The 27941-nt window shown below is 41.1% G+C and overlaps 1 protein-coding gene across 1 annotated transcript in view; it reads right to left on the reverse strand.

Moving 5' to 3' along the window:
* large1 (LARGE xylosyl- and glucuronyltransferase 1) overlaps positions 1-9985 on the reverse strand; it is a 142462-nt gene extending 132477 nt beyond the window's left edge. Inside the window, exon 1 of the mRNA XM_023277717.3 lies at positions 9418-9985. The gene's annotated coding sequence lies outside the window, so the exon portion shown is untranslated. The remainder of the gene's footprint in view (positions 1-9417) is intronic.
* Between the last annotated feature and the right edge of the window lie 17956 nt (positions 9986-27941).

Below are 27941 nucleotides of genomic sequence, written 5' to 3' on the forward strand. Positions count from 1 at the left end.
TTCATTGCTGTCCAGACATAGAGTATCTGATGGTACAGTGTAGACCTTTTTATTTACCAAGAGAGCTTACATCGGTCATCATAGCCGCAGTTTATGTGCCGCCGCAAGCTAATGCTAAGGTTGCTACGGATACGCTACAACGTTCCATAAACCAGCAGCTATTGGCGCACCCGGACTGTATTATGATTGCGGCAGGAGACTTTAATCATGCCAACCTGAAGTCAGTACTGCCAAGATTCTTTAAAAATGTGAGTTTCCCAACGAAGGAAAGTAACATCCTGGGCCAGGTCTACACAAACATTCCAGATGTCTACAAAGCCACGCCCCTGCCACAGCTTGGACTCTCAGATCATCTCTCTCTGTCCCTGATTCCTGCTTATAAACCTAAGATCTGCATTCAAACACCATCATCAAAAACAATTCGTGTATGGACTGAAGAAGCCACCTCAGCCCTGCAGGATTGTTTTGAGACCACAGATGGGGGGATATTTGCAGAAGGGGCAGACCTGGAGAGTCACACATCTGCTGTACTCTGCTACATCAACTTCTGCACTGAGAGTGTAACATCAACAAGGACCGTTAAAGTGTTCCCAAACCCAAAGCCGTGGTTTAGCAGCAAGGTGCGTGCCCTGCTGAGAGTGCGGGAGGCTGCCTTCAAGTCAGGAGATCAACGGGCTTATAAAGAGGCACGGCGATCCCTGCCAAAAGGCATCAAAACGTCCAAGCCCAAATACAAACAGCGCATTGAGGAACGCTTTGACAAAAACAACACCCGGAACATGTGGCAGGGGTCAAGAGACTCACCGGCTATAAGGATGGTCAGACAATGTCAGACTCCATAGACAGCACCCTACCAGACACTCTGAACCAGTTCTTTGCTCGTTTTGACCAACGCAATGGACAGGCCCACACCTTCACTGCTCTCCCAGAGAGGGACGACACCCTCATCCAGCTGCAGTAGCATCAGGTCAGAGCCACTCTGAGCAGAGTCAACACGAGAAAAGCACCTGGTCCAGACGGTGTCACAGGAAGAGTGCTCAAGTCATGTGCTAAACAGCTTGCAGAGGTTTTCACCACCATCTTTAACCTCTCGCTATTACAGTCTACATTCCCCACCTGCCTTAAGACAGCCACCATTGTCCCTGTGCCCAAGAAGAGCACAGTGAGCTGCCTGAACGACTATCGCCCTCTAACCCCCATCACCCCCATAACCAAGTGCTTTGAAAGACTCATATCACTCCAAATTAAGGCTGCTATTCCTGCTGACCTCGATCCACACCAGTTTGCATACAGGGCAAAGTGGTCAACGGAAGACGCCATCATCACATCTCTCCACACAGCCCTCACACACCTGGAAGGGAATAACACCTATGTGAGGATGCTGTTTGTGGATTTCAGCTCCGCCTTCAATACGGTTCTCCCTCATAACCTGGTTATGAAGTTGAGCAACCTTGGGCTCGGCAGCTCACTGTGCGCCTGGATATTGGACTTCCTCAGCAACAGACCCCAGAACGTCAGGATCAGAGACCACATCTCCTCCACTCTCATCCTGAACACCGGTGCTTATCGGGGGTGTGTCCTCAGCCCCCTCCTCTACTCTCTATTTACACACAACTGCTCTCCTGTTCACTCCAGCAACACCATCGTCAAGTTTGCTGATGACACCACCATCATAGGACTGATTAGAGACAACGATGAATCAGTCTACAGGGGCGAGAGCAGCAGAGCGGGTGACTGGGACCACACTACCTCCCCTCAGAGACATTTACACCAGCAGACTTCAGAGGAAAGCCAGGGGACTCACCAGAGACCCCTCACACCCAGGACAGTCTCTGTTCTCCCCTCTCCCCTCAGGTAGATGCTACAGGACACTCAGAGTCAAAACCAACAGACTCAAAAACAGCTTTTATCCCCAAGCTGTCAAATGTCTGCTGCCTCCCTCATGAATGACAATATCACATGCCTACAAGTGCAATATTTATGTCAGTGCAATTCATACCATGTGCAATTTTGCTCTTATGTTGAATATATTGTCTTAGGGTGTGTTTTGCTCTTATGTTGTGTGTTTGTGTGTGTATATATATATATATATATATATATACACATATATATATATTTTTTTTTAAGGTGTGTTATATAGACTATTTTTAATGCTGCCATTCGGAGAGTACTAAACTGATTTTCATTGTTTTCTGTAACAGCGACAATAAAGATCTATTCTATTCTACTATAATAGGTCTTGTTTTTAATCAAATATTGTTTGTGATATTGTTGGGCACTCTGGCTGTGGAAGAGTCCCATTCATTATCCTCAAAGACTGTTAAAATGACTCACAGCTGATGGTTTTTTATGATGCTATAAAAACTAAAAACACAATTTGTAGCTTAAATCAATTCACTTCTGAACTCTGGAGCAACTGTGTGTAAATTCAGAAACTGTGGCAACATGTTATGCTGTCAATAGTAACAATGAGGCATTTTAAATTTACTAATGCTGATTTTCTACTGGCCCCTTCGTCAGTTTGCAACCGCTCGAGGGGAGAAGGCCTACTTAGAACACTGATAATTAAGTGATATAACTGAAGCTAAAGGAAAACAATAACATTAGATAATTGGGATCCAATTAGACCATTAAATGTAGGTATGCTTTAGAAAACAATAAATCAGTGCCTCTCATTTGAAATGCTGTATATGTTTCCATATGAAAATACACTCTCGCCTGTGTATCTCCATAAATGCACAAAGCCTTCAATCATTTGACCTAAGCTCAGTCTGTCCACTTCCTTAGCCCCAGGCTGACTGACAGATAACCTGCTGTTGCATGAGACAGAAACATGCTGGTGGAAAGCACTCATGAAACCAGCCTCTGAATTACTCCTACATGACCACCCAGTGCAGAATGACAATGGAAAGAAAATGGCCTCTTCATTCAGTCTAAATGTCAGAGGTTATTTCAGCAGTGTCTCTTCAGGGCAGTGAAGAGTCACCCCAGTGCATCGGGGAAACACAGCATGGCAGCCGCAGTGTTACACTGTATTGGCTTTCTACTGAACAGCAGCTCTGGTGGAATGCTGTCCATCCATTAGGGCTGAGCGATATTGCCTAAAAAAAAAATCTCCGATTTTTTCACAAAAAATCCCGATTCACGATTTATCCGATTTTTTTTAACCCTCTACCTAATCTCTGCACGGCGGAGTCCAGTCTACTTTATGCAATGAGCTGCAGCCCTCTCCAGGTAAACACACCGGATCGCAGCTGGAAATGTGCCGCATGTGGCATGCTGTTCTGGTTGCGGTGCGTTTCCCGGTGTGTTTACCTGGAGGGCTGCAGCTCATTTGCATAGAGTAGACTGACTTCTACTTTATGCAAATTGAATATGGCGAGATTCCACGCATCGTGAAACTGTCCTCAAACTTCTAAACTAGGCGTCAGTGACCTAAAACGAGGACAGATTCAGCTGCTGCACAGATTATTTCTCGCCTCAAATGCTTGCAGAAATACTTTTCGCTGACGTGTTTTTGAAATAAAACCGAAAATTTGCAGCCGAGCCGCTGTGTTTATCCGACTTGTCTGCCGGACTGTCCAGCTGAAAGCTCGGTCACGTGACCACGTAGCGTCCTGCTGTTGCTCAGCGCTGTCATGTGACCATGTTGTGGTCCGCTAGTGACCGCCCGCCGTCCGTGTGATTTTCAGATGTGGTGCGTTGCCGTGCGGGAAAATAGCATCTAGTGGACACGAGCCTTTAGATCTGCACCGCTCGCCGCCATGTTGTCTGTGTATCAAGTGCGGGGGGGAGGGGCGCACTCTGAACTACGGGAGCCCAGCAGGCAGGCGTTGGTGGTGGATGTTGATGAGAAAATCGATTTTCATTAAAACAAATCAACATTACGTACAAAGTCGAATTAATCGATAAAATCAATTTATCGCCCAGCCCTACCATCCATCCATTATCTATACACTCCTTAATCCTCATTAGGGTCGTGGGGGGCTGGAGTCTATCCCAGCTGACTTAGGGTGAAGACAGGGGACACCCTGGACAGATCACCAGTCTATCACAGGACTACACAGAGACAAAAAAAAAAAAAAAAAAAAAATCACACTCACATTCATACCTACAGACAATTTAGAATAACCAATTAACCTCAGCATGTTTTTGGACTGTGGGAGGAAGCTGGAGAACCCAGAGAAAACCCACACTGCAGAGGGAGAACATGTAAATGCCACACCAAGATCCCAGGCCCAGGCCGGGATGCGAACTGGGGATCTTCTAGTTGTGAGGCGACAGCGCTAACAACTGAGCCTACATGTTGTTATATTCACGTTGTCTTAATAACTGACACCTTCAACCAAAATTTAGGCAAATCACAGCAGACACCTATGCATCAGATAGGACAACTTTTACATTAACAAATTTCTTTGAAGAGTCTGTGTATTTATTTAAAAATAAAAATATGTTTTTAAAGAGTGACATAAGACAAGTAATTATAGTTACATACATGTGCTGCTTTCTGCGAGCAGAGGTTTTCATGTGCGGAGCATTTAAACGTCAGTACTGCAGTCAGTCGCAACTGTTTAATTGTGGGAAGCCAAAGTGGTGATTGTGATTAATATTCCATTATTACACTGCCCTACAGCTGACATTGCATTTTATGGAACCAAATCTTCCTTTTCATTGTTCCTCTCCTGTTTCTCACTAATCTGGATGTGCACATGTGGAACCTTGTAAACAAGGGGAAAAAAATGTATCCAAGAACACTTAAATAGGAGTAAATAAGGATCCATTAAACAGACTTCTCTTGTAGATAATCATGGAAAATAAAAACTGTGTAAGTTTTCTTTTGTTACATTTATTCATTAAATGTTTTCCAATCAGAGAAAAATCATTTCAAATAGTAGTGTCCCCATCCACTCAGTTAAAGAGGTATGCATAGATAATCAGAATGCAGTAGGCTGATGTGGTTGTGTTCTGTCTTGCTGGTCCCTCTTGTTTTAAATGAAATGATTTGAGTGTTCTGATAGGAATCTGTTAGGTGCAATAAATCTGGTGAGGGACATGCTATCACACAGTTCCAATTAACTCCAGTAAATGACTTGTTTATCATCTTTTCTTCAGTTTGGTAGCTCTGGATCAGCATACAGTATGAAGAACAACAGATGCAGTGTGGGAGGGACTTTATTGATGAACTCGTTTTTATGTTTTTTTCCCCCTCAATTTACTGGAGAGACCAAAATCCAAAGACATTAAATCACATTTCTACATGCTGCCTGCTGTGCTATGAATATAAAATATGTGTTAATTGTCCAACATTGCTGACCAGGCTGCCCACCTGTACAAGTCAAAATGTTGTCCTATTGGCTTCATCACTCATACAGCAGTAGTTTCAGTCAGACCTTCTCTCCAGTGAAGGGGCATTAACTTCTGGAATATCTCCAGTGATTACATGGTGATGAGTGCATCACCTGAAATGTGGCTGTTTGATGCCGCCGGGCCTGAACGAGGAAATCAATGAAGCATTGGACTGAACAGGCTTGTTTGCTTTTCTACCATACATCCCCTGAGAGTCGGCCTCCAAGCTCATTAATGAAAACAAACAGCCATAACACTGATACACTACGTATCCGGTGACAGACAGGGATATTGATTGTCTAAAGGTTATTGACTCATTAGGTATAAGTGTCTAAATCTAAACACTTAGTCCTCTGATGTGAATTTACTGACCAAAATTTGTACAAAGAGGCATAGTACGGGCAGAAGAACACTTCACTGATACCTTGCTTGAAATTTGTTGTGACTGTCTGGTGAAAACCAGAAATTTCCAGTGAAGTTGAATTTTAAGGTATGGAATACATCCTTTTAATCTAACACTCATGAAAGAATCTGAATCACAGTATGTTGTCACCATGGCTATAGGTGGTTTTATTCACCTCATACACGCACGGTAGGAGGTCAGTAATAATTGGGGCTGCAACTAACGATGAATCGATGAATCGTACATATGTTATATATTCACGATACAGTGCGGATGTCCGTCCGTGTTGCGCGCTCACTTCCACTTTTGATGATGTATCGTACTCAGACAATTCATCGATTCATTAGTTGCAGCCCTAGTAACAATATGAAGATGAAATTTTTAAATGTGACCCAATAAATAGGGAAATCTTACATAAAAAATACCGAATTTTAATTAGTTGCACATTTACACACATGACAATTCACAGCTTTTCTTATGTTTCACATCATTTCAAATTGACTCCCTGTAACTTTTTCAAATACTGGGCAAAGCACGCCTTGACAGCGATTACTCAATCAATTAGTTGAGTGAAAGAAAAAGAGTCACTGAAGCAGCAAATATTCTCTGATTCCACTTTTGGCTTTTGTTTAAATGTGTGAATTTGCGGATTATCTTTTAGATGATTGTAAATTATCGGACAAAACAAGCATATATACATGTATACACACACATACACTCACACTCATCGGCCGCTTTATTAGGTACACCTTTTCAATAGCTCGTTAACACAAATAGCTAATCAGCCAATCACATGGCCACAACTCAATGCTTTTAGACATGGTCATGACAACTTGTTGGAGTTCAAACCGACCATCAGAATGGGGAAGAAAGGGGATTTAAGTGACTATGAACGTGGCCTGGTGGTTGGTGCCGGATGGGCTGGTCTGAGTATTTCCCAAACTGCTGATCTACTGGATTTTCACACACAACCATCTGTAGAGAATGGTCTAAAAAAAGAGAAAATGTCCAGCTGGTTAAAAATTGTTTCTTTTAGTGGCGAAATATTGCCAAAATTAAGAATATTTTATCAAGCTCAGACCTTGAGATGATTATCCACGCTTTTATTTCTTCGTGATTAGATTATTGCAACTCTCTTTTTATGTGTCTTAATAAGAGCTCTTTGAACTGTCTACAAATCGTTCAAAATGCTGCAGCGAGGCTTTTAACAGGAGCCCGTAAGTGGGATCATCTGACTCCAATTTTATCTGCCTTACACTGGCTACCAATTAAATTCCGGATTGATTTTAAAATGTTAGTCATTAATTTTAATGCATTACAGGGACAAGCTCCACAATACATTTGTGACCTTTTAATTCCATACACTTCTTGTCGGTCACTTAGATCTTCTGAACAAAATTTCTTGACGGTACCTAAAGCTCTCTACAAAACTAGAGGTGATTTGGCGTTTCAGTCTGTTGCTCCTCGGTTGTGGAATGCCTTACTGCGGTCCTTGTGTCTGGCTGATTCAGCCGACTCTTTTAAAAGTCAGCTGAAAACACTGCTATTTAGACAAGCTTTTGGTTGACTGAATGGTCGATGATTGCATTTTAGTGTCATGTTGTCGTGTATTTATGTGTTGTTTTATATTATTGTCATTTTGCAGTCTATTGTGAAGTACTTTGTGAATTGTTTCCGTGAAAAGTGCTACAGAAATAAAGTTTATTTACTTACTTACTTACAGTGAGTGGTAGTTGCATGGATGAAAATGCCTTGATGTGAGAGGTCAGAGGAGAATGGACAGACTGGTTGGAGATGATAGAACGGCAACAGTAACTCAAATAACCACTAGTTACAACCAAGGAATGCAGAATACCATCTCTGAACACACAACACGACCAGCCTTGAAGAAGATGGACTACAGCAGCAGCAGACCACACCAGGTGCCACTCCTGTCAGCTAAGAACAGGAAACTGAGGCAGCAATTCTCACAGGCTCACCAAAATTGGAAAATAGAAGATTGGAAAAATGTTGCCTGGTCCGATGAGTCTTGATTTCAGCTGCGAAACTCAGATGGTCAGAATTTGGATTAAACAACATGAAATCATGGATCCATCCTGCCTTGTATCAACGGTTCAGGATGCTGGTGGTGGTGGTGTAAAGGTGTGGGGGATATTTTCTTGACATACTTTGGGCCACTTAGTACCAACTGAGCATCATTTAAACACCACATGCTACCTGAGTATTGTGCCTAGCCATGTCCATCCCTTTATGATCACAGTGACCATCTTCTGATGGCTACTTCCAGCAGAATAATGCTCCATGTCACGAAGCTCAAATCATCCCAAACTGGTTTCTTGAACATGACAGTGATTTCACTGTACTCCAATGGCCTCCACAGTCACCAGATCTCAATCCAATAGAACCTTTGGGATGTGGTGGAACAGGAGATTGGCATCATGGATGTTCAGCCGATAAATCTGCAGCAACTGCATGATGGTATCGTGTCAATATGGACCAAATTATCTCAGGAATGTTTCTAACACCTTGTTGAAAGTATGACAGCAAGAATTAAGGCAGTTCTGAAGGCAAAAAGAAGTCCAACCTTTTACTGACAAGGTGCACCTACTAAAATGACCAGTGTGTGTGTGTTATGTGTGTGTGTGTGTGTGTGTGTGTGTGTGTGTGTGTGTTATGTGTGTTATGTGTGTTATGTGTGTGTGTGTATATATATATATATATATATATATATATATATATATATATATATATATATACACATATATAGATAGATAGATAGATAGATAGATAGATATGTGTATATGTGTGTCTATGTGTCTGAGTGTGTTTTTTAAATGTTTCATTAAGTTCTGACTAATACAGGGCTGTATTTCATAGCTCAAAAAACTTTGAAAACACGTAATTAACAAGCCTGCAATGAAAAGCAGAATTTAGATCAAACAAATATACCTAATTCAACCACACCTAGCTGACCTTAACATTATACATTTTTGTAGTTCTGTTTTCAAATACTGTATGTTATTAAATGTGAGTTTATGTAACTGGAAGGTTAATATGCTACATGACCTACAATCATTACAGAATTAGTCGCTGAATGACCGGTTTCCTCCCGCTGCTCGGTCCCGGTGTATCCCGGTGTGTCCCGGTGTACCACCGTGCAACTGTTGCCGCTCAGCGCGTGCCAGTGTTACGTATAGCTGTGGATGCATCCGCGTGCTCATTCACAGCACGCGCACCAACTGTAATCAGCATTTTAAGAAGACAATAAGACGGAGACTGGTGGCCCCGTTAATCCCGGTTTCAGTCACAGTGAAGAACTCAGTGGAGACCTTGACCGACCCCATGGCTGTAAATCACCTCTGGCTGTATTTGAGGTTGTTTTGGGGAGGCATTAAAGGAGCATTTTGCCCTGATTTCTGTAGGTTTGAACGGCAGAGTAAATCTGCTGCGTTGCTACCCGCACTCTGGATTAACACACACAGGCTATACAAAGGCCTTGGTGGATACTTAAGCACAAGGACTTCTTAAGGTTATGATAACAAGTGAAAAAGTACACACAAATGGTGCCAAAAATACCACAGGAGAGGCAGTTTAAAGCAAGACACATTGCCAGATTGGTGAGGTAAGGTCGCCGTGCTAGTCATAGGATATCTGCGGATTGTACTCACCTGATGCAGAGAGGCTTCAAACTGCTGCTTCCAGGACCAGTCAGTCCATGAACCGGAGCAGGGAAGCCCGGTGCTGGCTCAGAGGGAGACGGCTGTCTGGAGGTCGCTCATAACACTTCTGGCGCAAAACGACACGGTGCCCCGCCGTTCATTTGTTCCATGTAGTTGGAGCTTTATCGGGATGTCCAGCAGCCTCAGCTGTTAACCCCGGAGAGCAGCAACAACAGCTGAGCCTTCAGGTTTCCTCCCGGCAGGATGAAGACTTAAATCTCTGACAGGTTTGTGGTTGCGTCGCCACACAGCAGCCTCGGTCTCATTAAAACAGCGGCAGCTCTGGATTACTGTGACCAGCAGGCAGAGACACACAGTCGGAGGGAGAAACCGCCGCGACGGCACAAGACAGCGGCAGTACGAAGACTGAAACGGTACTCCTCTGAAGCTCAGCTACTGAAAAATACCTTCCGAGTGTCCGGTAGACTTTAAATCCATTCCCTTGAAATATTCCAGTTGCGTCTAGGTCCTGGTTGTGTCTGAGTTTTCGGCCTCAACACAGCAGCTCTTTCTTCCTGACAAGCAGTCAGTATCCAATCACAGCCCAGCATTCAGAGAGGGGCCGCGGCAGAAGAAGGAGTGGATCAGAGCGGAGCGGAACGGACCACACACCTCTGAAGCACGGCTGCACAGCACACTGCTTAGCCCTGGGCAAAACGTGAGCGGAGGGCAATTTTTGGCCACAGTGTCTGCAGTTAAATTCACATTTACTTACTCTAGATTATTAGCTGAAACATTCGAAACTATTAAGCACAGATGTTTACAGTCCTTCCAGGGCAGAGTCAAGGGGTGGCCATCACAGACTGAACTTATCACCCCACGCAACCAGCTGTGTAGCCCATCAGAGGGATATTTACACAGTCATACGACTAGAATTCCATCCAGTAACTGCTATTTCTCTGACAGGACTTTGTTGTGGAATCATTTTAAAATGAATTCACACCACACATTCACATCACACAGACTCTAGGTACAGTCAAGCACTGCCAAGATGGCAACAGGCTGAGCCACTATACTGAGCTTCAAAACTGCTACTTTAGAAACATAGGGAACCGCTATGGAGGATTCCTCCATACAGTCTGTGGGTGTTTTAAAGAAAGCTGTAAGGAAACTATTGGTGAGGTAATATAAAAATCTGTTTAAAAAAAATTAGAACTAAGCAGCTGCTTCAGACATGTATTGTTACAGTCCGTTGCTCCAGGTACACCCTTGTTTTCCTGTCTTTTTTGATCTCCCCACCTGGAGGACAAGGCCATATGTGTGAAAAAACTTCCACCACCATTTTTCAGAATTTTCTAAATGACACATTCAGTGGAGAGGTCAGGTGGCATAACCATGACTAAAATTGAAGCAGCCTTTGTTGTGCATCTTTTTTGTTGCATTAAAATTTGGAGGTGCAAAATAGATTAAACAAGACTGTCACTTACTCACTGTTATTAGCTTGTTGTTTAGTGTAAATGATAGTTTTGATCATGCAGAAGTAAAAATGTAAGTTTTGCAGGACTGTCGATAAGGACAGGATATTTTATTCTATTATATCCTCAGAGCCTACGGTAGTTCAGTCGCCCAACAGCATTGCAGCTGTTACTGGCAATTTTCCAAAATTTTTTTAGATGTAAGTTTCAACAATAAAAAACAAATAATTCACAGAAAAGACTGTGAAATTGTGAGATGCTTATGAGAAAACAACTGGAGCTCTGTGTATTACTACAGTACTCTCGTATTGGCATGGGTGTAACTCAACCCAAACCATGATCTTTTCTTAAACCTACAAGTTAAGAACAACTTAACCAAACAAGAAAAGCACTCAAAGAGTGCAGTACTCTGCCAAGGCTGCTCAGTCGTTGCATGATTTCCGACAGTTGAAATCTTTAAACAATTTGTGGGCCACAGCGGTGGATTTGTGGTAGGATCACAATCATGTGATCCTCAGCAGGCAGCTGACGTAGTGTTCACTTGTCATGGTTACAGTAACGCTGTGCTGCTATCTCGCAATGATACAGAAATATTTAACAAATTCATGGATCCAGACTTTAAGCTGCATCACTGCTAAAATCTAATCATTGGTCCTTTCCTGACAATTTCATCCAAGTCCGTTAGTCCGTTTTTGAGTAATGTTGCTAACAGCCGCCACGTTGCTTGGCAGAGTAATAAGAATGGTGATACACAGGACTTTAACGGTCTCGTAGATGAAAGTGTTTTGGTTAATGCCACCCTACCTCTCCAACCTCCTAATGCAGACTTTGTTTCTTTTTACTGTACAGAGCAAAAGAAACTTGGGAGTTACATGACATAAAATGTGTGAATCATATCACATTGATGCAGGCACAAAAAAATGTGGACATCTCACAGTTTTACAGTCAGTGTAACTAGTATGTTTTGTGCTGTGGACCATCCTCTTTAGCGTTCGAGAGCAGAGTTTAACCAGCTGACACTGGTTGAACCGTGGGGTACTCTCTGGACCGGTTACTGTCCGTCATAGGTCAAACACAGAGCCACACTTCAGAAGACTTCAGTTCACTCAAAATTTAGAATTACAATGCATGCATGTCTTCAGACAGTGAGAGGAACCCAGGGAAAATCAACACAGGCACTGGGAGAACATGCAAACTCCACACAAAAAAATCCAGCAGGTATGAACAGTGACAGTGTTACATATCATGCCTGGCTGACTGTGTTGTAATCCACACAGGTGATTCTCAAAATGTTCACTGGTTTGGCCTCTTCTTATGTGCTGTGCTAGCTGACATTTGTTACACTTGTTAATGCAGGACAAACATCACCTTCCATTCACACTGATATATGGAGTACACTGGCGCTTCAAGGAAATTGTTAGCATCCACCCACCTTCAAGGTGAGCAAAATTCTTAGCAGTGAAATTTTAAAAAATAAAAATAAACGTCAGTGAGAATATCATTGGTCTCCAGTTATATATTCCATATAGTTAGAGCCTTGTTGCAGGTGTAGCATTGATATGAAACACATTTATGTGCTTTGTTGGGCAAAAGTATCAATACTTCTGTTTAAATATTCAAATTACCAGTGGTATCTTAACAAAAAAATGCATTAATATCAAAGTGTTTAGTATTCAGGATCATGCAAATATTATATTTTATACTATGACTAATGCATAAAACTCTCAGCAGTATTAATGATGTAGTTGCTCCAAGAACACCAGATTCCTAAGATATTATGCATTATAGTTATTGATTAAGGGGATGATATATTTTGTATGAAGAACCTTAAAGCCCCTGCACATCTGTGTGGAAACAGGTGTTTTCACTTATTGTGCATAAAGCGGTGTGCACATAGAAGGCGTGGTGTGAGCACACTGTTAGCGTAGCAGGTCCTGGTGTTCTTAGGAAAATCAGGCCCATTACCACCACCTGTACAGACAGCTGGACTGATTAACATAGGAGTGTATCTGTTCTGTGAGACGTACGAGATGGATGGCTGAAAAACGCCTCCTGTTTACACATACTAGGACTTTACCACTTCTCATTGCATCTATACAAGTCAAATTTAGTCTGTGCTAATCCTACAGCAACCCTGAAACCTTGAGAGCCATTAAAATAATTGACCACCTGACATGCAAAATTACCAGAAAAAGAAATAATATTTGAGATTTCATACAAATAAAAGATATTTCAAGAAAGTGGTGGCTCATATGATGATCTGTTACTGTATGAGGTTATTCATACATTTTCTACCTGTAACAGTGGTATACAAGAGTGCTTCAAAGAGTGGAAACAAAGGGTATTTCTATTTTGTAAACCCTTATGTTACGGCTTCTGTAAGGCTCAGGCGCAGGAAAGAGATGGAGACGCAACAATTCCAAAATCAATAGTTTTATTTACAATTGGAAATAGGTACAAGAACTACAAAATAAAACCGGAAGAGAACCTGGTTACTGGTGTGACAAATACAAATAAACTCGATGGTGCCTCTAGAGGCTGGCGGCCTAAACAAAGAGGTTTCTACAAGGCAAGATAACTAACCCACTGCAGGTAACACCATGGCAAGAGAGTAGATTCTATAAACACTAGGAATTCTGAAATACAAAAATTATAGACGACTAACCCACTGCAGGTAACACCTAGGTAGGAAAGTGAAGTTTAAACATTCCAGGAAATACAGAGTACGAGTACAGATAACGATAATTGGAACTACAGACGTAATCTGTGCCTGGGACAGCGAATGAGTGATTACACTCACAGGAAAACAATCTGCAGAATACTAAGACAAATATACTACCTGAACAAGAAACTAAGATTACAAACTAAGCTGGCGTACCAGACAAAAGACAATAGGGTGATTATACCCACAGGAAATATTCTGAAATACAATCTGCAAAATACTGAAGACAATTATACTACCTGAACTAGAAATTAAGATTACGAACAAGGCTGGCGTACCAGACAAAAGACAGAAGAGTGATTACACTCACAGAAGATACTCAAACTGTACTAACCTACAGAATACAAAAGAACGAGAACTCAAGCTAGTCTGGAGGGCATGGACTGAGATTTAGCTGACTGAACAGACTTGGTGGAGACAGGAGAGCTGGGGGAGCACGTTGGGGGTTAGTGGCTAGAGAAGGCTTGTTGTGAGGCTGGTGGTCGGAGGCTGCAATGGCAGGCGTGAGGAAGGGGGAATGTTGTCAGGAAAGGTGGTGGAGAGAGGTTGATGATCCAGGTGAGCATCCAGAAGGTTACAGGATGGTGAGGCAATGGGGACGGACTGGAGAGTGTGGAGACCAGGTGAGTTCAGGAACAGGAGCGGAATGTGCACGAGCAGGTGGCAGTCCAGACTAGGGAGAGACAGAAATACAGGTTACTAGGATTCTTCAAAAGACGGCGGCTGGACAGAATGATTCGAAAACTGATTGGTATCATTCACAGTCCGGTGTAGAGTGATGAGTGGCGTCTGCTTATATTGTAGTAGGGAAGAGTCTTGATTGGCTCCGAGCCACCTGCTCGTGCTTCTGCTAATGCTGATTGCAGATAGTCATCACCTGCCGCCACAGCCTCTGTGCCAAGCACACCTAATCAGGAAAAAACAGAAAGGCGGGGGGAAGGAGGAGCTCTATCCAGAGCCTGCAGCAACAGGCCTGACACCTAATATCACTGTCCATGACAACTCAAATGTTTGAAGCAATCGCAGAAAAAACGAGAGAAGCGATGCGCCTGTGCACTCAGCAGAGGTGGCAGAAGCAGCCAAATGTGGCTTTGAGCTGTTGCCTAATACACCTTACCCAACCTGCACCGTATGACTTCTGCCACCTGTGCTGTGTGGACAGGTGCATTGTCCTAGAGCAACAACATGCCAGCTTGAAGCTTTCCTCTCCTTGTAAAGAAACAACAACAAACAGTTGAGTTGTTTTGGGTTTTTTATTCTCAGCGATTTTAGGCTTTATTGGATACAGATAAGCCCCAGAATTGCATTACACCCCTTGTTTAAAGGTGAGGCTGTGAGCTTTTTGAGGGGCTCTCATACGTCTAGGACTTTCATGCATGGGTTATTGAAAAGCTGACTGTACTTTTTTTTCTGGAGTTTTTTAGTATTTCTAAACAAGTCTTAAAACATCCAGTTGGATTTTTTCTAATATCTATTATTTTCAGTGAGATACTGTAGAAAATACTATGCAGCATCAGTTTACAATGGCAAAGACAAAGACATCACCATGAAGCTTTCTCAATTTATTACTTCAAGTAGGACAATGACTTTTTGTATTTCAAGTTTTTAAAAATTTGCTTCATTCATTCATTTATTTTTGCAGTTTTTACTTCTATTAACCTATATTAACATATTAGTGTCAAATGTTTTATAGAGGGGAATTTGAGTATCTCTTTTAATCACTGCATAAATGAGAAAATATTGTCAACTGCCCAAAAAATCAGTTTTCACTATGTTTATCAATAAAATGTTTCAAAAATCAGGCTTTGAATGATTTGTGAACAAGACTCTGTAAAAACCTTCACAATATAGACAGGAGTGAAACAGAAAAGTCTGGTGTATTTAAGTGCTACTGAGATTTCTGGCTCATAGTGTAAGAAAGAAATATTCTATTCATCGTTATTGAAAACTGCTATTTACAGTAAAAACTTTTAAGCTAAAGATATCACCATGAAAAATTCCCAATTTACTGTGTTTAAAGTAACTCATGGAGGTGTGCATGGAAGGGCTGGAGTGAAGATATGTAAAGAAGGCTTTACTGGTTCTTCCATCACTCACTGATTGTAACAATATATTCCTCTTCTCAGCAAAAAAAGACCTAGCACTTACTAGAAAGGACAGATTTCAACAAGAGTGGCAAAACACCCTGTAATGTACTCCATTGCCCCAGAGTCAGGGTCAGTGAGGAAACGGACATCCAGTGGGTGTAGGCTCTGGGCATGGGGTTATTTGTATGAACAGTAGAAGCTAGTGCGGTGGCTCTGAAGGTACTGAGGAGTCTGTTTAGGTTGAGGTATTCAGGAAGAATTTTGAACCGATCAAATACCTCATCTTTTGCAGATAGGTGAAACATTTCTGATTTCAAACAATGGGACGGTCACAATGGGTTTTAGATAACAATGAGTATTGTGGCACATCTTATGTATATCTTGTGTTTCTTCAGGCACCAGGAAACCAACCACCACATGGATGTAATTCAAGTGCATAAGTGGAGGAAGATCTCTTCATGACGTCAGAAAGCTGACATTAGGAGTAATCTGAGTGATCATTTAAGAGAGATGATCATCAGCCCCAAAATCAATGAACGCTGAAACACTGTTTTTGTGAAAAACAAGGCAATTGCATGTGGAATTTGAGATGTCAAGCAGATCAACTTGACTCTGTATGTCTTTTTCTTTTGCTGGTGAGTCTGGTCTTTTGCAGGGCAACTGAGCCTCTGATGTTCAGTTGGGGTCACTTTCATCAAACAAATTTCATGGACTCTACAGACCCCTCAATAGAGGATGGGACGGTTAGGGAGAACCTAGCTGACTGAAGAATGTTGTGGTCTGGGTTGCCAGGTAGAGGGCAGAGTGTCACTTGAGAAAATGAATATTAGTCAAAATACAAAGAGAGTGAGTATAGGTCAGATGGCATGTCAGACAAGTCCATTCTTGACCTGATCTGAGACTGAAACTCAGCAGTTTTGTCTGCTGCTCCTCGCTGGCCTTAAAGCAAGCTTACAGTTTAGGCTGTGGTTCAGAGTCAGCAGGAAGCAGGTTCACCTGAGTAATTCTCTGGTTGTGGCAAGTAAGGTTCATGGACTCCACTGTTGGTGGTCTGGTTGGGAGTTGCAACAGAAGGCGGCAATGGAGCCGTTTCTGCCAACACGTTATCTGACAAACATTAATGTTTCTTTAATGCTGCCTTTAGAGAGCCTGAGCAAAGTTGTTCATGCCTTCTGTAATAGCAATTTCAGCCAACCCACAAATGGATTATTGTAAGAAGAGACTTTTGTCAGACAATAAGGTTGACACTAAACACTGTTGTGATTAGCTCAACATCACTGATTCAACAACACAGCCTGCAGCTTCAGCATCAATTTCCTAGAAAGTTTTTCACATGATTTTGTTGGCCATTGCAGGGGGACAAAAGTGAAGCTGGGCCTTTATCTGCCCTTGAGCCCTTTGCTGTGGACCATTATTTAGTGCTGATAGTGTAAAACCCTCCAACGATACTTAATAACACAAGGTGAGTTTGGTTAAATCAGCATGTGCACAAACTGCTACTGCCTGGCACTCTGCAAGGTAACTCATGAATTATCTAGACTGCAGACTGATGAGGGCATCCATTCCAATCCGTGTACAGGTAAATTTGATACCATATCAGTTTCTTTGAGACCATTGTAGTAGGATAAACATATGCCATTATAATTAGATTATAATAACCTACATTTCCAATATGAATTCATTTCCAACAAGTATTCCAGAGAGAGACATACAATTTTCTATAGCCATCACATTCTCAGAGGATGAATCCCATTTACTTTATTTGCCTTTGGTGATCCTCTGCCTATGAATCCAGTGTCATAATCTGGATACTTACATTTTTTCAGGACTCTGCATTATGACAAATACCTACAGAACCTGCAGAAATACCTGCAGAACCAGTGACATTGTACTGACTACACTTTGCTTTCATTTCTACTTTTTTTTAAATGTGTGCTTTATATTTTTCAGATTTACTCTTTAAATTGTGTTAACACACTATGCATATTGTACACAGATGGCAAGCACACTAATGTGTGTGACTGAGTGTGTGATGAACAAATTCTAGAGTCCTGAATCTTGAAATAATGATGTGCATAAATAAACTACAACTACTGAAAACTAATGTGCACCTCCTTTGAAATTACAGCTCTGTGATGTGTCATGTCGTCACTGAATCTGTGATTGTGATACTACCGTCAAGAGTGGCATTTTTCAGTATTTTAAGTTTGAGCATATCCTTTGAAGCACAAAGAGTTACAACTTTATTCTAACGTGCAGTATAAAAACAAAAACATTGCCAAGGGTACATTGACATATGAATGTGCTTTAGCTTTGAAAGAAACATCAAATGTCAGTTTTGGCTGAGCAGGTAATCTTTCTGTTTACCCTGAAAGCTGTTAAAAACAAAGCAAAACAAACAAAAAAAGCTAGATGTCAGCAACTTTAATTGATCTTGTGGGAATTCCACACTAACTGAAATTACGCAATATTTCTTAAAAAAAAAAAAGTGGGCTGTACAAACTCTTTGTGCCTGGACTGATTACCCCATGGGCTGCAAAATAAACTCCGTAGCGGTATCCTTTTGGAGTGCCCCACTTTTTGACTGTGTGGTTGAAGCTCCCTTGCAAAATTGCTGCAAGAAGTCAACAGTACACTCCCACTCTGTTCCAACTTCATGAAATCCATGAGGCTGTTCAGCCATGATAAATTAGGCCAGTACATCATATATAGTCATCCTCCCCATTTACCTGAAAGCTGCAAAAGAAAGTATCTATCATTGATGACATGAGATTGCCTGCAATTAAGTTTACCATGTACAAAAAAGCGGCACCATGAGTTGCTAGAAACTAATGTTTTCAACAAAATTGTTCTTTTGTTGGCTGATCCAGTCATAGGGTAGCTCTGTGAATGTTAGAACCTAAAGTAATTTCATCTTTGCTGGTACTGTAGAGTGGACCTACATGACTCACCACATGGAGGCAGAGCAACGAGTTGTAAACACAACAACAGCTTGTAATGAACTGGTGAAGTTCCTCCAATTAATGGCAGATTTTTTACATACAGCAGATACAGAGCAAAGTCAGTTTTAATTTCTAGTCAGTGCCAGTTTTAGTCTTGATGGAACCCTTGGCAAGATGCAAAGACAGATTTTCTATTTACAAACAATCTTGGATGCATGCATGCACGGTAGGGCTGGATCAGCTTACTTATGGATGTGGATAATGGAATTCGTACGAACACGCATCATTTCATTGCATACAATATTTTTGAACATCCACTACATTTGATAGACATCTATCAGCTCTAGCTTGTTAACATGACAGATACTCCTGTGAGAAAGAACAGCTTGTAGTAATGAGGATTGCATTAAAATTAACCAGACACTGGATATATGCCAAATGCGCTACCTTAATGCCAAAACATATTTTAGAGATGACTGCAGTGTAAATAGGCAGTGCTTTATTTCTGGCAAACTGTCAACAGAGGATTGAATTAGTATTATTGATGAGTCACATGGCATCATAAAGAGGGATTTATTTTCACTAGAAAACTATGAGCATAACAGTGTGATATATTTTTCCAAAACCATCAAGCGTGTACATACTGGAACAGTGTGCATTGATTGACCTTAAAACAGGTTCCTTTACTACCATCTACAATTTTCATTAAACCCAGGGTTTCTGGCTGGATCACTGTAGCTAACAAACACTCTGAGCTAACCAGCAGGTTTCCTTCATGGGATAAGAAACACTTACCTCTCAACTTTTCAAATTTGTGCAGTTTTAGAATCACCTGATTTCCAATAAGTACATAGTCAGTGATGATAGCTTTCTTCAATATTTTAAGAAACAGTTTAACTGTTCAAATATTTTTGGTATCACAGTATTACCAGTTTGTTTAATTTCTGAGGGTTTCTGGAGTTAGGATTAAAGTTCACATATTATGATCTTTTTTAGCAAATAAAGTCTGACATGTTCCCAGAATGTGTCTTTCAATTGCAGCTCAGAACACAGCGACCATATTTCATTTCTCCATGTATAGCTCCTGGTTTTAGCCCTGTTCTGAACAGGTTGTTTCTGTCTGTAAGTGTAACTGCAGCTGAGCTGGTGGTGGCCACACCTCCTTTAAGAAGACGACTTTCTCTGTGTCTGTTATTGACAGCATGAAACATTTGATGACATGGCATAGCTAAATAAGTGTGAGAGATGAGGCCTTTCTCTGTGAGCAATTATTTAAAATGGATTCCTGTATGTGATGGTGTGTGGATATGATAAAAACTAGCCATAGCAGCACAGGCACAGGCTCTTAACAGGCTCAACACATCACCCTGTTTCTACTTCATTTGTACTGTCTACCAGTGAAATACAGAACTGAGTTCAAATTTTTACTATTTATTTCATTTTTTAAGCCTCGAATGATGTCTCTCCACAATACATTATCAATATGCTAACACTGTCTGCTGCCTGAAGTCACTAAAGTCAGTATAGTTGCTCCTCTCTGTACAATCAAGGGTGACAAGGATTATTCAGATACTGCACCCAGGCTCTGGAATGGTATCCCATTTTTATATTAAACCCTGTCCCACTATTTTTTGCTTTTAGTTAGATGCTGTCTTAGTTGTGTCCAGTCTTAGTTTTTTTTATCATCCTGTTGGTTTGTATTAATTGATTGCCTGATTTCACACAGGTTTCTCTTTTCCTGTTTTGCTTTCCTTGGTCTGCTTCATTTTATAATCAAGCCATGTGCTTTATCTTACTTATCCTGTTCATATGAACATATCCCATTGTGTTAATCGTTGTCATTTTCTCTATGTGCGTCGAGCATGCTACTGCATGTTGTAAATGGTGTGTCTTATTTCTTCTGTAGTATGTACTTTGCCCTCTCTGTCCACAGATGAACAACAAAAGACTCTGACTCGGATTAGGGAAAGTGTTATTAGGAGTAACAAACTAAATGTATGGAAGTAGAACATTAAAACAGCAGATTTCTAAAGTTGAAAAATAATCAAAATAAAAGCCTGTCTCAAATAAAAGCCCTTAGTCCTGAGTATGAAAAGACATTTGGTCATGGTGTGGGTGATGGGACACTTAACAATACTTGTCCCTCCTCCAGAGGCCTGCAAGCTTGAGCACTTGCACATCCTTAAACACTGATAGTGATATCGCACCACATGCTTTCAGTGCTATAGTGAGTGAGTTCTGCTCTGAGTGCTCTCTCTACAGACGCTCTCCGATCCACTCATGTCAACAGGGACGGATGTGCTGATGATCAGTCTCTCCAGAGTATCCTGTCCCTCCACAGCACTCTGCATGCACTGACTCTGAATTTATTCTGCAAGACAAGACTACTTAGGAGTTGTGGGTTTGTTAAGTGGGCTAACAGATCGTCGTGCCACAGAGAGTTGTGAGGGGAGAAGAAGCCGTTGCATCAGTCATGGTGCTTTAACTCAGAGTGGCGGTTCGTGACAGAAAAGTGTCACTGAAGCAGAAGTCTGCAGGAAACGTCTGAACAGCAGCAGAGCAACCAACCCTAAAAGTGTCAGTGACAGCAGCAGACAGGGCTGACCAACCCCCCCCCCCCCCCAGACACACACCCCTCCATGATAAAAGACCATTGCCACTGGCATTACTGGCATGACATGAAAGACCTGATTCAGAATTAGTGTGCTCTTTTCCAGCACAGACTTTCACAAAACATGAAGAGTGTCACATACATGTATACGTTTCATGTTGGTATAAATCTGTATACGATGCAGTGCTGCCAGTGATAGTTTATATTTTCGGTAGAGATCTTGTATGGATGCTAAGACACATCAGACCCAAACGGACCCTAAGTAAGTTATGGGAATGACTGTGCTTGCCTGTTCTCTGCAACAGTAACCTCAGTCTGCCATTGGTTGCCTGAGCTCCCAAGCTCCCACGACATAGACAAAAAGGCATACAGAAACAAATAAGGTGCTGTAATAGATGATAATGTTGAGATTGCACAGTATTACAGATGCTGACACTGACAAAGGCCAATCAGAGGAAAAGGAATTAGCTATGGACACAGCATGAATGGAAAGTGAATGAGAGAGGTTAAAGCAGGCAAGTCAACACCCCCCCCCCCCCCCCCCAATAACTCCCCGCCCCCCAGTTTGGAAGCCACTGCACAAAACTAACTAAGGTGAAGCTGTTGTCATGACAACACTAGATGCTTCATTATCATTGTTTGACTGGAAAGTTATAAACTACAGCTCTGCACCATGCAGAGAGACTTTTGAGTGTCAGAGCTATGCTTGTGAATTTGTGAGCGTGATTCTTGTTTTATTAAAACACACTCATATCAGAGCCAGTAGTACATTTAATATGGTTGAGGTTATTGACATTCAACATGATTTAGATGAAATTCATGGTTGTCTCTGTTCTCTTTTGAGGCACATATCTCCAGAGATGGAAAGCTCTCTTGGGAAGTAATTACAACCAACTGTACAACATATTCTCACTCACATACACATGCACACGCTTGTGTTTCTCATACGATATTAATCAAACAGCCAAAATGAAAACTCTCCATAAAGCAAAAAGCAATGATAAGGGAGGGTTTGCTGATGTAAACAGGCAACGGTTTCCCTCCCACCAAGCATGCTTTGTTGCACACTACTAGGGATTCAGGGAGACAACCCTTCCTCCCTGGGACAACAGAGGCTAATTGTGAATGCAGTGACTGTTATTTTAACATTGCTCTGTCCTCTGATATCAGCTTATGGATTCATCAAAGATTGACTGGCTTGATACTGAAAAATGATGTGCAGCAAGGCAAGGTTCTGTCTGGAAAAATGATAATTAAAATTGGCATGGTCTTGCTCTTGTATGCAAACTATTCTTTAAATAAATCAGTTTAATCTTAATGAGACCTCATGGGAGGCAAGCTAATGTTCAATTCATATTTATTTTGGGGCATCACACTGGCTGTTGTAATTTTGCTGACCTTTTAAAGAATTCAAATGCATTTCACACAAGCTCTCAGTTAACATTAGCATTTCAGATAGAAATTATGCAGCTAAATTAAGAGGGAGTTCAGAAAGACTTTCTGTGCCACACGAGACAGCCGCAAGTACAGCTCATCACTGTCATGGTGTGAAACTGTGCTGTGACTTCAGGCTCATTTGTTCCCTCCTGAGACTACAGACTTGCATGGAAAATCACAACAAACAAGACCCACAACTAACCCAGTGGCTGAAGCAATACAAAATACATTTGTTATCCTTAAAGAATAAATAAATAGGCACACTATTAACAAGACTAAGGTCTACTTTATGAGGCCTGTCTGAACCATCTTAGTGTAGCTTAGTTTTATGCTTACATTTGCTAAACATAAAGCAAAGCTGAACATGATGGGAATGCCATTAGTTACACTTAAATTGACTGAATTGGAATTTTTGCCTGATGATGGTGATAGAAGACAAGCGAGAGGATCGATGTCAACAGAGTAGCTGATCAGATCACCAGAGTCTTCGGGGGAAAATGAATGCAAAATTCATGTTATGTGATTACACCCCCATGCAGCATCACTTCCGTCATTCAACGTTGTATCACTTTAAGGTCACTGCATTACATCTAAGTGAATCAGTAAGGTATAACTGTGATTTAAAATTACAAACTAAGAGTTTAGATTTACTATATTGCAAATACAGTGCTCACAGAAGAAACTCAGTAGACCTTTCATTGCTTAGATTCAAATTTTATGTTTTTCAGCACTTCACATGCCCATTTCTGACCACAGGCTCAATCCTTTCAACTGATTTTTTGTTGGTCAGCAATTTTCCTGCATCCTTTTTCATCTTCATCTGGCAATTCTTCTCCATGTGGAACCATGACAGACATGCAGAAACACCTAGCCCATAGGTCTAAAGCTGAGCAAATTCTGCTTCTTTTCACACATCATTTTATAACCATGTGCATGCAGGTAACTTAAATAACAGGTGTTCGCATTTTAGTTTTAGTGATCACCTGTTTTCTAACTTGTGTCAGTGATTACAGGTGTATTCACTTTTGTTGCACTGAATTGCCACCTTGACTCCTGTATGTTCAGTATGGTGTTTCTAAGAAATTAGTTTTTGATTGTTCATAGGAAAAGAAGAGGGACATGTACTCTACACAGAAGTCCCTTGTGGGTTCCATACTCAGAGGATTTTACTGTGTTAGGCAGCAGTTGTAGCACCGGGGAAGAAGCGCTGTCTAAGAAGCTGATTCCACAGATTTAAAGCCCTTTAGGCTCCCCCCTTTATGAAAAGGTTTGTCGAGGCTGATGTATAGCTGTAGTTGGTAAATCTTCCAGCATTGTAGCCATCTTACCATATCTGTGAAAATGCTGTAAGAATTGGCAAAAATTCCAAGGTCTTGTACATAATGCAGGGTTTGGTTAAATTTGCATTCATTTTTGCAACATTGAAGGATTACAAATTCCCAGAGGGAGTGCCCCAAAACTAATCCATCTGCTGAAGCCGATCTGTAGCAAAAGCCTAGCAGCTGAGTCAAATTACATGAAAACAACTGTGGTTAGGAGAATAAATTGAAATGCATGGCCACAACAAAAACTAATGTGTTGCTAATGTTTGTAGGTTTAATAGCATGATGCAAAGACTTTGACAAAAAGATTGTCCAGTTCACAATTGAGAAAAAAAACATTTATAAAAATTTTTTAAAAAATCTTCTTTCCCAAACAAGTTGTCTTTTGCTTTTTGTGCAAGCTTAGTGAGCACCTTACAGGTGGCACTATCTTGGAAAGTGGAATGACATACACAGTATACGCAATTCTTACTCATTTTTTTAACCTTAAAATTACTGCTTGTCTCCACCAGATCTAACCAAACTCTAAACCATATAAAACCGAATGTTTATAGGTTTTAATAATTATCAGGTAATACATGTTTATGCAACGAGAGAGCATCAAGGTCATTGTTTTCTTGTTAGTTTTGTATTCTTCCCATGTGTTTGTAAGTGTCTTCCTTTTCCCTGTCCTCTGTGCTTCCCGTCAGTGTCTCCCTCTATTTCGTGATGTGTGCATTCTGTGTCTCTGGAAGTCACTTACTCGGTGATTTGCTTGTGTTTTTTCCTCCTCTCTTTGCATGTTTTTACACCTTTTTCATCATCTGCCCCTCACTACTTTCATCTGTGCCTTGTTTTCTGTTATCTCTCTGTATATTAACAGTCCAGTGCTTTTTCTTGCTAGGTGTCAGTTTGTCTGCTTACCTGTCTGCATTTTTGTGTCTTCCCCTTCGCATATCTCTGTTGTCCTCTGAGTCTTTGCTTTTCTGTATCCAGTTACCTTTTGAAATTTACATTTCTTGTTTGCACTTTTGCCTTAGTCTTTTTTATTGAATTCATCAGCTGTCTTTTGTTCTAGTTAGTTGCCTACCAGACTTTGTTAGCCACTCACATAAGTTTAAAATAGTTTTTGTTTATGCTACCCACATACCTGCCATGTGTTCAACATTTGGATGAACTTTCCTGTACTCAAAAACAAGGATGATCCTGTTCAGTCCTAAAGGTCCTATATGTAACACATTCAGCCATCACATTCTACTTGCAGTCTGGATGTTGTAGGCCACTTGATCTCAGGGTTTCTGAAGAAATCCGCCAGTCAAATGTAGTGCTTTTTAATGCCATTTTAATGATATACTGTAAACATTTTAATGCCATGACTGTGAACTCAAGAAAAATTACAGAGGTTTGTTTTTTTTTTTTTTTGTAAAAGATGATTTTTATTTGAAAACTGTCACTACAAATATCTCACCTTAAACATCAGAACTTGTAGAGCTGTGAGAGCACTTATATAACACTGACCACTAGTTCCCCTTTAAGGCATATGCTTTAGTTCATTAGTTTTTGCTTCCATTTCTGACTTAGTGTTTTTCAGTTCATTGCATTTGTCCTTGTATCTTTGGATTAAAGTATTTGACTTTGTGAACATTTGAGCCATGAGCGTGGATTTGTTTTCAGCCTGCTTAGCCAGTTGATCAGCATCCTTCTGAAGGCTGCTGCACACCGCTGTCAACACCTCCTTTTTCTTCTTCAGGTCTTCCAGCTCATCTCTCAAAGCTTTTCTCTTAAGTCAACACATGGCACCCTCTCTCTTCTGTCTCTCTTCTTCAAGGTAGATCCTGTATCTTGTCCTGGATGAAGCTGCAGAAGTCAGTAGTTCCTTTGTAAGAGGCACATTAATAACACCCCCACAAGCTCGTACGTGGTCACAGACTAGTCTCTGGGTCTCAATAGTTTCTTGTTGCAAGTTGCAGGTCTCTATTTCCCTGTTCACAGAGAAGTCTCTCTCTACTGTAGCTTGCTCATGAGATAGGAGAAGGAGGTGTTGGAGGAATCTCCGGAGCTCAGGATAAGACTGGTTGAGAGTGTCATGAAGAAAAAATCAAGTTGTTGCTCCATAGGTTTGAAAGAGAGGAACTCCTGACTTTTGCCATGCAGAGAGAGAAAGCTGTCAAACTGTTGGACGACAGCATCACCTGCAACAGGCAAACACACACATTGGTACGGGACACTGATAAAACTTTTGTATAATTTAAGTTTCAGCATCAGGAAGACTAATATATAGACAACACAAAATATTTTAATTATTTGCAGTTCATGCATGAAAAGCTGTGCACAACCTTTATTTTGAAGCTATCCCTGTAATATTCCTACCAGCAGAAATCCCTCCGCTCAACTGATTCTCCTGCAGAAATCTTTACACTAGACTTCGTCTTTTCCTCACACCATTCTGGGTCTCTGCATGGAGGGGTCCAAGCATGCAATCTACCTCACAGTGGAGTATTTCAAAGGACTCTTTTCTTGCACTTTCTTAACAATTCTGGAGAGGCACCTTATGTAGTCCTTTCTAAATTCGAAGGCAGTGAGGTCACCTACTCTGTTACTTGATTTGCTTTGAAGAGCCGACCAAGGGGGACAGCACACATCGAGTAAGTAACACATTGGCAATGAATGCAGCATATTTTGTGTTTAAGTAAACATTAGAAAAACAATAACAATTCATTACCTTAAGGACAGACTCTGCACCAAGCCAGTGTCAGCAGGCTTGAACTGACCCAGTTCTTCTGGTCATCAGGGTCACGTTTGGTCAGCTGAAAGGAAGTGATGTCTTGGAGCAGCTCTTTTTTGATGAAACGTCTCACCAGACTCTAGAAAATGAACAATAATGGGGGAGAAAAAAAATCTAGGATGGCCACAAACATCACTTTTAAATGAAACAGATTATTACCATCATCAACGCTGTCAAGTCTCTGCACAGAAATGGCAGGACTGGCTCATCAGTCTGGTATTTGGACAAAAAGTTCTGGAGATTGCCATGAAAAATTGAAGTTTGGCTGAGATCAGGGGATTTGCAGTTGCTGCTTGAATGGTATCAAAAGAGGAGGTTCCAGGGTTTGGTAGCTCTTTTCTATGGACCGCCTCCACATACACTTTTAGCTGTGGCCATACCTCAGTGGCCCTCTAATGGCAACAGGCAGATTTTCCACCCATCTGTGTCCACAGAAAGGGAGTGGAAAAAGAGATGAGCCAGTAAGTTTTGTATAATCTTCTCTTCTTGCAGGGACATTGTGAAAAACAAAGTGCATTGCTCTCAATAGTTTCTCAACATTCCACGTGGAGAAGCCAGTCTTAAGTGAATTATGTAGCGTGTGCAATCCACAGCTCCCAACATTAATTAACTGCTGACCTCCATGTAGTTCAGCATGGTCTTGCTTCAAATTATTGAAGAAGTTCAAGTTCACATTTGGCCCATCCATACTGATGGAAAGGAGATTCTTCATGTCCAGCAGGCACACACAATCCTAAGAACAGAAATATTTTTATTTAAATTACCTGCCATGAAAAGAAAAATTTAAAAGGTGACAACCTATTTGATTGCAAATTTGATCTAATAATTAAAAAGCTTCTAAAAGCAATAAGATTCACTTAGAAACAGTGAACACATCTTGTGTCTTTAATTCATCCAAATAACATTCATGAACAAAAAGCACAGCTAAACTTACTTTGAAATGGTACAGAAGATCTTCAGTCTTTGAATGTCCCATGAACTGTGATCCAAAATAACATGACTGGACACCACCAGCCCCCCAAAATCCACCATGGACATCTAGTTGTTTATTTTTTCATGACCTGTTGAAACTTTCATCAAACATCAGAACACATGGTCCTGCTTTGTTCACTACAGAAATCAGTTCAGTTTTAAAGCGTGAGGCAAACTTTAACACGTAGCTAGTTTTGTACT

The sequence above is a fragment of the Amphiprion ocellaris genome, chromosome 21, assembly GCF_022539595.1.
Source record: "Amphiprion ocellaris isolate individual 3 ecotype Okinawa chromosome 21, ASM2253959v1, whole genome shotgun sequence".
NCBI classification, from domain to species: Eukaryota; Metazoa; Chordata; class Actinopteri; family Pomacentridae; genus Amphiprion; species Amphiprion ocellaris.